General features: G+C 40.4%; 1 pseudogene; it reads right to left on the reverse strand.

Moving 5' to 3' along the window:
- Positions 1–4,525: 4,525 nt before the first annotated feature.
- LOC102890851 lies at positions 4,526–5,076 on the reverse strand (annotated as a pseudogene).
- Between the last annotated feature and the right edge of the window lie 6,124 nt (positions 5,077–11,200).

Genomic DNA, 11,200 nt, shown 5'->3' on the forward strand with positions numbered 1-11,200 from the left:
CTACTCAGATGTCCTAATCGAACCAGAAACCTTCAAGAAATCCAAGGCAGAGTTTTAAATATTACCCTAAATGGGGTTATTTGCATATGTGCACACACAAAAAATAATCACACCCAAAGAGACAGTCTGTTTAAAGTAAATAACAGAAAAATAAAAATATTTTCTATAAGGATGACCGGATACTTGTGAGATGCGATTTCCACATTTCACTGGTAAATAGCTTTGCAAGGTTTATATTTTTCACTTGGGAAGAGAGAGAGGGAATGTTTTCATGGACAGCTACTGCCGCAAGCCTTCTCCCTGAACAGTTCCCTCTAGCTACATTTTTAATTGATTGGCTCCTTTCCAGACATCTTTAGATTATTCAGTGAAGCAGTTGAAGAAATGCAATGTTTTGACCTTGACCTTATAGTTCAAATTCCTTTACATTTTTTTCCTAAGGCTGTTTCTTCCCAAAGCCAGGCAAGCTTTCTTTTGCTGCAATCAGATATTTCTTCAATAAATTCACAATCCTTAGCAGCCTACAGATTAATTATAAAGTGAAGTTATTAATGGCACATTTGTAATTTCTGTTTACATGCTCATACCAATATTTGTTTATATATAACATTTTTTCTGTATAACTCCTTCCAATCTCTTCTGTACACTCATATTTGCTCTCATCCCATTCAGAACTATTTTTGAAACTAAGTCTCATTGATAGTTCCATGATAACATTGGTTTTCTCTTCACTAATTTATTTAAAGCCAGTGAGTATGAAGCCACCCTTTTCCTAAAGAGAATGCTCTTTTAGATCAAAGCTTCCTTTCTCTGTTTTTTCTTTCTAAACTATGACGCTTCTCTGAGCATCTCGAAGAAACAAGTTTTAGAGGTAGTTTTCTCTTTTCTTTTGAACTTGAAAACAGCATCCGTTGTCCCCTGAGCTGCTCATTTGGTTCTAGATGATTGTGGTATTCGGATTTTTGTGGATTCAAGCATAGTCTAAATTTGTATAAGTCTCACAAGCTAATATTGAAAAATGGTTTGGCCAGGTGGCTCTTCTTATTGGCAGACTTATTTTCAAATTAAAGGAAAATGACCAAAGTTAACCCCTGACCCAACATTAAAACATTAAGTAGGCTTATTCTCCATGTGCATGTATTCACAAGGGGTGATGCTAATGAAACCTAAGCTTCGGGGCCCCTTGCCCAAGGACCAGAGAAAGTCCCTAGCATTGTTATATTTTCATAATATTTATTCTTTTTCTTAAAGTGGGACCCAAAATTGTATAAGCTTCAGGTCCTACAAAATTTGGATCTACCCCTATATACTATTAAAACAGATGTAACTCCCTCTTGGTTAAAGGCAACACAGATAAAAAGAAATAGAGAGATGCTCTTCTCGATTTTGAAAGAATATTATCTAAAATATTCAAAATTATGGGTATGCCAATACCTGAAAATAAGATGATCGAATGAACAAACCTAAGTGCTAAAAGAGTAAAATATTTTAAAGAACTAGTAGAATATCTTAAAGAACCAGCCGTGGGAACTGGTACAATAAAAATTATTATATATACAGATAAACTGAATTTATTTATATTGCTTTTAACGTGGATAGATGGCAAATTCCCACTTCTTTTTTCTTTTTTCCTTCTGTAATGCTGACTTTAAAGACTGCAAAAGTTTCTGTAATAACAACCCATTGAAGGTCAAGACTCAGAATCAGCATTAGCGAAGCAGCAGGAACAGCTTTAGTGGAATTACTAAGACAGAATTCCCACAAGGAACTCAATGTCTATACAGAAGGTAATCTCTAAAACATCGGTTCATAACCTTGGGGGGTCGGAGTCTCTCTGAAACTCTAATGTCGTTCCACCCAGAAAAAACTACATAATCATATTTTTGCATATGAATTCAGAGGGTTCTTGGACCTTAGTTAAAGTAACTTGAACCTAAATTACATGGCCATGGAACTTAGTTAACAAACCATTGATTTATCATCTAGAGATTATTATATACTATATTCCTTGGTTCTAAAGGAAGTGTTATCTAGTGGTCATATCAATATTTTGGTTATTTATTGTATGTGAAAGACACAGCTTCCCTTTAAATAACCTTTATATAACTTACTACAAACATTCCTGACATGCAGCTATGACTCAGATGGTCAATTTATTTGTTTACTTACCTAAGAGCAATAATCTTTCTTTTTTTTAACTGGAAAAAATTAGTTCTGTAACATAAGTGAGGCTGAAAGACAAAAAAGGGCAAGGGAGGCATAGAACACAGTAGAATTCACACTGCTCAGAGATGGAAAGAAAGACAGTGCTAAGACCAGCCTGCCTCATCAAATCTCTTTGATGTGTGTGTGTTAGGATCTCTGTGTTGAATGAAAGTTTTGAAGTTTTTATGAATTCCGGAGGTGAGAAGAGATAGAATAAATAACTCAATTAACTAAGTAATTTAATTCTTTTGTCAGGATATCTCTCCTCTTACTGAACTTTCAATCAACTTTCTGGTCTCATTAATGAGCACTGAGGGATCCAAGCCCTGGAATTAGTCCATGCTCTATCAAGAAGCATCTAAGAAGGTTTCTCCTCTGTAGCTGGAACATTATGTATATTCCCCAGGTGTTTTCTTAGTTTCTATCTCGATGAAGCCCAAGTGCTTATGCTGCTGGGTATAGGATAACCTTATTCTCTCACCCTGCCCCGCTATTCTCAGGATATTTATTTTTATTATTTCTTTCTTTGACTTATTCTATAATAATTATGTTCTCTTGGCTTCTGCCATATTAGCTTCGTCCTTGCTTTAGATTCTAATTTCATGATGTCCCCTAATCCTTAAATGCCTATTTAATTTTAGCCCACCTCCTTGTCTGAGTCCCAGTGGTACGAGAATGTGGACAGACAAACCCAGTCCCCTTCGCACACACCCAACAGCACAAGTTCACTCACCCTCACAGTCAGCAACACACCCAGGCCCCTTTTTTCACAGTCACTCACATCCAGTCCCCACCATTTACAACCACTCAGCCCCACCCACCCAATCATTCACAACAGTCCCATTCACTCACAGTCCTACTCTGTCCCACAGAATCCTACTCACACTCCTTCACATTCACGACCAGCCACCCCACTGATTTCCATTCAGTCCTGCTAGCCTCATTCAGCCCCACCCACCCACACTCGTTTAAGTCAGCTCACTCAGTCACAGTCACTCACTCATAGTCAGTCCCTCTCCCTCATAAACACTCAGTCCTGCACACTCATTCACAGAACCACATTCATATTCAGTGCCATTTGCACTCTTCACATTCACATGCCAAGCCACACAAAATTCCAGGCTCATACTTAGCCACACTCAGTTGCATTTATGCCTAGTCACACTTGATCCCACTCACACCTAGTCAAACTCAGTTCCTCTCACACTTAGTCTCATATGATGCCACTCATACTTGATCACACTCTGTCCTACTAATTCTCAAAGAATCCCATGATATCCTACTCCCTCGCAGCCATCTGCTGTCACAATCACCTGCTACATTAAAGGTCACACCCCTCTGCACTCACTCACACTGGCTCAATCACAGTTCTCACACAGACTTTCCCCATTCCACATATGAGCTGTCTTCATCTGTCCATGCTCCTATAACAAAATACCACAAACTGGGCATCTTAATAACAACAAACACACACTTCTCACAGTTCTGGAGGCTGCAAGTCCAAGATCAAGATGCCAGCAGATTTGGTCTCTGGTGAGAGCCTTCTTCTTGATTCAAAAAGGTGTCTTTTGCTGTGTTCCCACATGGTAGAAGGAGTAAGGTAGCTCTCTAGTCTTTTATAAGGGTACTAATCCCATTCATGATTAAGCACCTCCTAAAAGCTATACCTCCTAATACCATTATATTGAGCATTCGAGGTTAAATTTAAATATATGAATTTTGATGGAGGGTTGGTGGGAGCACAAACACTCCATAACACAAGCATACTCATACACTCACATCCAGCCCCATGCACTCTTATACAGTAATACCCAACCACATTCACATATACACTCACTCACACTCACCTGCAGTCCCATGCATGTGGGCAAACATGCCCAGTTCCACACACACACACACACACACACACACACACACACACACACACATAGTCAAGTCCCACTTATACACAAGCTCACAAACTGGGCCCTACTCATTCACACTCCCATAAACGCCCAGTCCTACTCCCTCACACAGAATTCCACCTACCCAGTTCGAAATTCTACCCTCCTCCTCCTCTCTCATACTCAGTCACAGCTTCACACCTAACTTCCCTAGGGTTGCTCCACCCAATAATTTTGTCTTTTTCCACAAGTGTCATTTCTTAACTAAACAGGAGCAGAGAATGAAATAATAATATAGTCTCCTCCTTTTTCTAAGGTTTTATTGCATGGTATTCCTTTTTAAGTGCTAAAGTGTGTAAATCCTATCTGTCCTGAGAGAAGGGTACTTTGTTTTTTGGACTTGTTTTTACTTTTATTAGTGTTTATTGATGCTGAATTTACTCCTGGGCCATAAGTTTGCTTTTCTTCAGTTTCTTCTAGAGCATCTTTGTCTCCTGAGCAACCTACTTTTCTGGTTCAGGAACAGTCTGTTCTTTTTCAGTGAGGATTTCAGTGAGGCAGGGAGAGCTCATGTAGGATTTAATCTGCTCATGAGCTCTGTAAGTTCTGTGCTGCATCCTGGGAGCTTTGTTCACCTGGATGGGCTCAATGACCAGAGAATCTACATCTAAACCCTCAAGTTCAGCATCACCCTCTGCATTTTTAAGCATGTGCAGCAAAACTGCAGCACTCTTTTTGGGCCACCGACTCTGTGTCCAGCCCCACTGTTTGGCCTGGGCACACCTACCAACTCCACCATTGTAACTAGGGAATCGCACACATTGCTTCCGTAAAGTAGCATCCTTTGGATACGTGGTGGCTTTTTGGATATGCATACTGTTGATGGCCTGAGCAGTTTCATGAGTGTTCTTACAGTGAACTGAAGATTTGAACCCCCTGATTTGCATGATTTTGTGGGATTTTCTGGGTCAAGTGAATATTGAACCATTTTCAGAGGTCACCTTAGGTGGATTACAGAAGAAAATGAAGGGTACTTCAGCTTTCAAGTGACTTAGAAAACTGCCTTGGGATAAAGCTAAACTCCATTAGGAAGATGACACCCATATTGTAGTTCTGAGATGGGATGTTACTTGTAAAATTCTTAATTTTTTAGCAGGAAATGAAATAGGACATCTCTTGCAGAGTTAATCTTTTTAGTAAACCTACTTAAGTTTTCTTCCCTCCTTTCTTTGGGAAAAAGGTCCTCTCTCTCAAATCCTGATAATTGCCCCGGCAACTCAGATCCTCTGGCTATTGATAAGGGTCATCAGCCCATTGTTAAGCAGAAATGGTGTTAAGCCAGGCAGGGCCCTTAGAGTTTGAGGGTGGAGGGGACTTTAAACCAAAGGTCCTTCTTTTTACTCTTTAAGAAACATATTAATCAAGCCTGTTTCCTTTTACTCACTTAATAGGCAAATCAATAATAGAAATTAATAGATGTATGATTTAAATAACGAGTTTGTATTTTCTTTTCCTTGTCTAGGGACTGAGGTGGCACTTCAGTAGGAAACCCAAGACCCCACCCTGACTGAGGCAGAAAGGGAAAGTGCTCCATGAAACCCCTGTAGTTAGGGACTTCGGCCATTCCGCGCAGGAAAAAAAAAAACATCCATACTAATCATAAGGGGGTTCATGGCTCTTAAAGAGTTAGGCAGGAAAGTTAGTTAGGGGGTTTCAGGTCTGCCTGCAAAGACACCGAGGTCATCCTATCTTAGAAGGGGTCCGCCCTAATCCACCCACAATTAAGCAACACAGAAGGCATTTTTTAACTCACACAAAGAAACCAGTAGGCAGAGAATTAGGTACCAGTTTAAGCCAGTCACTCGCACCTGCACAATGAAGACCCCAACGACCTTCAACTCACCTGAGCCTCATTATACCATCATTATAATATGATGCATATGCTCAGAAGTTCATTAATATCATTATAACAGACTGAATTCTGGGAACAAACATGTGCAGAAAGTAAAATGATGATTCACTGAGTCCTGTCAATCTTAGTTGTCAATCAAGGAAGCCCACTCCTCTAAGAAAAGTAATCACCAACAGCAAAAAGGGATAAGTCTTTGTTACCAGGCCTTTTGAGCCATGCTTCTCTTGCTCGAGCCCGCTTCCACTTCTGAAAGTGTACTTTCCCTTCTAATAAAACTTTTCTTTTCTACTGTATTTCAGTATCTTGCTCACTTTTTGTTCGAGACATCAAGAACCTAGACAATGCACCGGGAGAGGACCACACTCTCCGGTAACAGTTCAATACAGGAAACTGAATGCAGAGAACTGGTTCACAAAGAAGCTGGAAACACTAACGAGCTTTAAAACGGTGAAGCGATGTATGTGTCAGGCCAAGCTGACACATACAGGTTACCATACCATCACAGGGTGTTCCTGGAGCCCAGGGTAGAGGTCACCCAGCAAGAGCCAGAACCACAGAGAAGACACAGTCAGCACTGGACACTGAGGCAAGGAGAAAGGAAAACACTCTAGTTGCTCCCTCTTCCTGACATCCAGTCTGTTCCAGCACCTCCCATCCTCTTAACCTAACAAAAGCTAGTTGACAAGAGATCTGAGAATAGTCATCTGCAAAGATCAAACACCTCAACGCAGAAGAAAAGTAGGGTAGGGTAGGAGTGGATCTCAAAGTATCAGGAAGGACTAGCACAGTAGGGGTATGAGTTCTAGGTCCATGAAGTGTTAGATTTCTGAAACCAGATCCAGTTCAACCCAGCAAGGAGACATGTATATGAACTGAAAACACTCAAAGGCCCAATGTAAAGCAACCTCGGCCACGTTCTTTTCAGGAGACTGAAGTTCTTTACCCTCCAAGAATCCCTGAGCCTGGGTTGGAAACAGGCCGTGTGGTGCCTGGAAACGATGGTATTGGTGAGCCAATCAGACTCCAGTGTCCTCTAAGCCTCGACTATAAGAGGATTGAGGTACTTCTGAACCAAATAAACCTCTTCTTTGATGACCTGGGGTCATCTTTGATTTCACTGGCAGCTGAATAAAATGATTCTCCCAAATTACCATTCCTCTAGTGCCTATTGGAATGCCAGTATGCAGGGGATATGCCACAAAAATGGATGAATGACTTCTTGAGTTTTCTTGTTTTTGTCTTTGTTTTTTAATTCTAAGAAGCTTTCTCAGGATTCTCTACTGATTCTATTATGTTTCCAATCATTCTGCAAAGACCAGGGTATGTTCAATCTTTGTCTATTTATGAATCTATGCCCTGCAGTTTCCTCTTGATGAGGTAAAAATCTTTTATCATTAAAATGTCTTTTCCAGGAGGGATTTAATTGTGCTGTTAACTATACAATCACTTTTATCTTCAGGTAAATAAATGCAAATAGAACACTGGAGGCTCACCAAGGGCAATTTCTTCTCCTTCAAACTCTTCAAAAGCTATAGAAAAAACATAATAGAACCTTACCATTGATATGGAACCCAGTTTTCTATGCCATCTCTTATACAGGATCTTAGAAAGTGATTATCTGTCCCTTCATTCATAATGCTCAAAATTCATTTTTTTTTAATTCATAAAATTCAAAAACTACTGTGCACCGGGCACACTGTATGCCAATATACAGTGGGAAATGTGAAGCACAAAATTCTCTTCTCAAGAAAATCCCATTCTAGTTAAGGAGAGAGGAAAACAAGTAGAAAGCAAAGAAAAAGTTATTTCAGATCATTATAAATGCTCAGAATGGGGTTTGGGGGATGCTCTCAGAGAAAGTGACTTAGAGACTGAAAAATGAGACTATGAAATGTCATAGAAAGAAGATCCAAAGCAAATGGAGTAGCCCTGAGATGGGAATGAGCTTGGCACGTTAAAGAGAAGGGGTGCCAGAAAGCCATGGAGGGAGTCTCCACTGGATTGTTAAAAGTGGGGTGGGGGCACTTTTGATTGTCACATAACAGCCCAGAGGTGTTGCTGCTATTTCATGAACAGGGGCCAAGGATACTAAATACCTAGCACTATTCAAAACAGTCCTGCTCCAGAAAGGATTTTCCCACGCAAAATACAGCATCTCCTTTAAGCAACTCTGACAGAGAATAGTGAGTGAAAGAAATTGATAAAGGAGAGGTCAGAGAGCTAGATGGAGGGCCAATTAGATAGGGCTTCGGGGCCACATTTAAGAGTGTAGAAGTGCAACCGAAATCATTAAATGCCCTGTAAGCAGGAAAGCGTCTTCAAAAATCCTGGAAATAAAAAAGCGTAATGCCTTCATATAACATTCTATTACGCCACAGTGCTAATTTAGAGGCTCCTTTTTATACTCGAGTCTGACTCTTGGTAATTTCGACTTAAATTCTTACTACCACAAAAGGAAGCACCCAAAATACTCCCTCTTTGTCTGAATCTCCACCTTCAGATTCCATTACACCCTGGTCTGGGGGCACTTCTAAACTCATTAGAGGGAATTCCACAATTCACCGGTCTATATCGCAAGTGAAAATGAAATATGTTTTTCCCATTTCCTTGTTCTCACTCTATCCTTGTCCCTCGTTCTTCTTAATAGCTGGCTGCTAGGACTCACTCAGTACCCACGTTCTGTTCCAGATGATTACTTTTACTCAGCTAGAAGGCCTACAATTGATAACTGCCAGAAACCCTCATTCTCCTAAGACTGGACCCTACTTGGTTTCTGCCCACATTTTCAGCACTCAGATCCTGCTGCATCTGAACCCTAGGCCCACAGCAGGTGTTCTATTACTTCCAACCAGACTTTCCTAATGCCCACCATATGGCTACCTGGCCACATATCCATGCATTGTCCTGTTGCCAGACACGTCTGTGTTCATACCGTGCCCATCAGCTGAGACTCCCATAAGGCAAACAGGCTATTGTAGCAAGAGCAGTGACTTGAGAGTCAAACATAGGTGTGAATCTTGACAGCACAGTTTACTGACTGGAATTCTTTTTAATCTCTCAGAACCTCAGTTTCCTAAAGCAGTGTTGAGGGTGACGCTAATAATGGTACCCGCCTCAAAGCTCTGTAATAAGTAAATGAACATGGCATGGGTATTCAAATGTAGCTATTGTTATTTTTATTTATAATCATTGCTGGACTTTCCTAGTAAAGACTAAAAACTAGGCACACTGGATTCTGTGCCTGCATGGCACTGTTTCCTCCCTAAGCCTCTGATCTATGCTGCTTGAATGTGCCCATTTATGGGTTCTAGTCCCCTGTCATCAAAGAACTGAGCTAGAGGCATGGCTCTGAATCAGTCTAGCTACTGAGTTAACCAAGTCTCAAAAGACTATTGAGCAGGAAGGGGTGGGTGTACACAGGAAGAGGTAGATATGTAGAGGTATTCTTGGAATGTGAAAAAGGTGGGGCAATAGCTGAGGATAAAGCTAAAGGGAGGATTGACACAGTAGAAAATAGCAGGGAGTAGGAAGGGAGAACAAAGGAACTCTTATCCTCAATTATCCTGACAGTTCTGGGCTTGGCCTACATTAGAGGATCTGTGTTTAGATCCTCATTTTGCTTTGGCTGTAGAGGCTTCTCCTGGTGGGACTGCGGGGAATTTTATAACCCATCATTCCACTCCTCTCTTTCCTGTGGTTTTAAGTGATGGGGAGGAAGAAACTACTCAGTAAAATTAGGTCCCTTCCATACAACACAGCTGCTTTTCCTCATAGAGATTTATTTTTGAGAAAATATGTTGCTTTCGATTACTATGGGCTGTGCTTGGGGGATGGGGGAGGAAAGAATTGGAGACGAGATTGTTTGGGAGTATTCTAATGCTGTTTGTTGAAACAGGTGGCCTGAGAACTGCTGACTTGAAGCTAGGCCACAGCTGCTTTCAGCTGGCTTGACTGATGCAGAAACTTAACCTAACCTGGGGCCAGGCGTAACCCAGGTGCACCAGTGAACAGTTGTCTCCATTTTAATTAGGGGAAGGAAGTGTGCGCAGATTTGAAAAATAATATAAGAACCAGAGTGCAAAGGGATGGTTTGATTTCACTCCATTTGACCATTTCTATAAACAGTTAATAAAAACAAACTGGGTGAATTACAATGCCTCTTTAGAGGCTTTTTCCCTCTGTTTCTGACCAGTGCTTCTCAGACTTTAATATTCATACAAATCAGCTGGGGACCTTGTTAAATTCAATTTCAGATTCCACAGATCTCGAGTGTGCCTGAGATTCTGTATTTCTAACAAGCTCCAAGTGATGCGAGGTCTGATGGTCCACAGAGTAGCAAGACTGTCAACCACAAAGCTTCGGAATTAAGATTGGTAAAAACACTGTTAAGCTGTCAAATGTTAGAAATGTTCTATCAGTAAACAACATACTGATGAGATTTTAAAGGAAACTGAATGACTAAAGAAGTCATTAATATTAACGATTTAAAATTGCTCTTTTGACCTCTTCTTAGACTTCTGATCTATATTGTGGGCTTAAAAGTACCCAATTACAATTACATCAGAAATGGTTTAGTGTATAATATTTCAATTTCTGAGAAATCTGCAGCTTTTTATTATTACTTTGACTATACAATCTAACAACCAATAGATTCTTTAAATTATTGAATTTAGCAATTTAATAATATGTAAATTTTTTAGAAAGGCTTTTTTCTTCACTTTGGCAAAATGTTTAATTCTGAAGCATTGTAAGTCAGTAGAAATTAACATCAGTGGGAATATCAGTGGGAATGCCTCACACAGAGAAAACTGGGTACAAAAGTGATTCACCACTCAGGCCATAACTGATAGAAAAAGATATTTGGAAATATTAAATCAATGTGCTTTTGATCTTCTCCCTGTCCTCCAATAGCAATTTCACCATCATTGCTCTGATAAAGAGAAGTGAATGAAAGAAGAGGTTCCAAGGGTCCGGAGGAAGAAACTTGGTACTGCAGCACTGAGGAGTTCGTGAGAAGAATAATGGAACAGAGCAGATGTTTGCTCTGCCATCCCTTTCGGCCAACGTAGGAGGCATGGTAAAGAATTAAAGGTTCAAGGCAAAAGTCTACATGCTTTGACCCCATTTGTTTCTGAGATAGTGAGGTAATGATTTAACAAACCACCCTCAGAGCAGCATGGGGATGACCATTTCAGGGAAA

Source organism: Pteropus alecto, unplaced genomic scaffold (genome assembly GCF_000325575.1).
Source record: "Pteropus alecto unplaced genomic scaffold, ASM32557v1 scaffold270, whole genome shotgun sequence".
NCBI classification, from domain to species: Eukaryota; Metazoa; Chordata; class Mammalia; order Chiroptera; family Pteropodidae; genus Pteropus; species Pteropus alecto.